This window comes from Balaenoptera musculus, chromosome 2 (genome assembly GCF_009873245.2).
Source record: "Balaenoptera musculus isolate JJ_BM4_2016_0621 chromosome 2, mBalMus1.pri.v3, whole genome shotgun sequence".
Taxonomy (NCBI): Eukaryota; Metazoa; Chordata; class Mammalia; order Artiodactyla; family Balaenopteridae; genus Balaenoptera; species Balaenoptera musculus.
In genome coordinates, this window is record NC_045786.1 from 117895487 (window position 1) to 117896366 (window position 880).

The window sequence follows — 880 nt, forward strand, 5'->3', positions numbered from 1 at the left end:
TATGAAGACCAAGACGATATGAGTGGGGCACCAACAGAATCTACCAGAGGTGCCATCATTGTCTAGAGCACTATTCAGGGCTTTAAAGGTACTAAACAATTTTTTAAAGTCTAAGTAGTTATCAGATAATTTATTCTCAAAGTATGCTTAAGTAACTGGTTCTATCTTATCAAGTCATCAGGTAAAGTGTACTGTGGCAATACAAATTATAATTTTATGGTTCATTAAAATGCATTTTATATATAATAACACTTTGTCAATAAACTGTTGATTTTTATTGTTTTCACTCAAGATTGCTTATTGAATGAGAAAACTTTATTTTTTGGTAAAATAAGGGTAAAAAGATGCCTTAATTCAGTGATTTACATAATGAGTACATTTACCGAACGAGTCCTGGGTAAAAATTTTTGTTATCTGGAAGTGTAATGGAATTTCAAGTGCAGTTAAATTCTGTCTCTAGAAGTTTTTCTCACCCTAGCTTTCTCATACTGAAAACAAACCACAGAGTAATGAATCAATAGCCCTTGATGTTCTGGTCACAAAGACACTAAAAGAAAATAAATCTCACTCATATTTGTTTAGATAAAATAAACATCAGTCTTCACCTCAGGGGTGTTTTAGGAAACTTCTCAAACTTTCAGTTTCCTACTGAGTATTTAGCTAATAGCCTTTGATTTGACAGTTGTTTGGATGGCAATCTATTGGATTAAATGATGCCCTAAAGCTACCCTTTGGCAAAATTAAAATTCAGTATTTCTGTTGGCAAATTATGCTAGCTTTATTTAATTAGAGATTTCAAGGTGTCTATTTTTTATAACTCCGACATCTATTGAGCTCTGCTCTTGCAAGTTATTAATTGCAGGGTTGGAATTGAAAATGT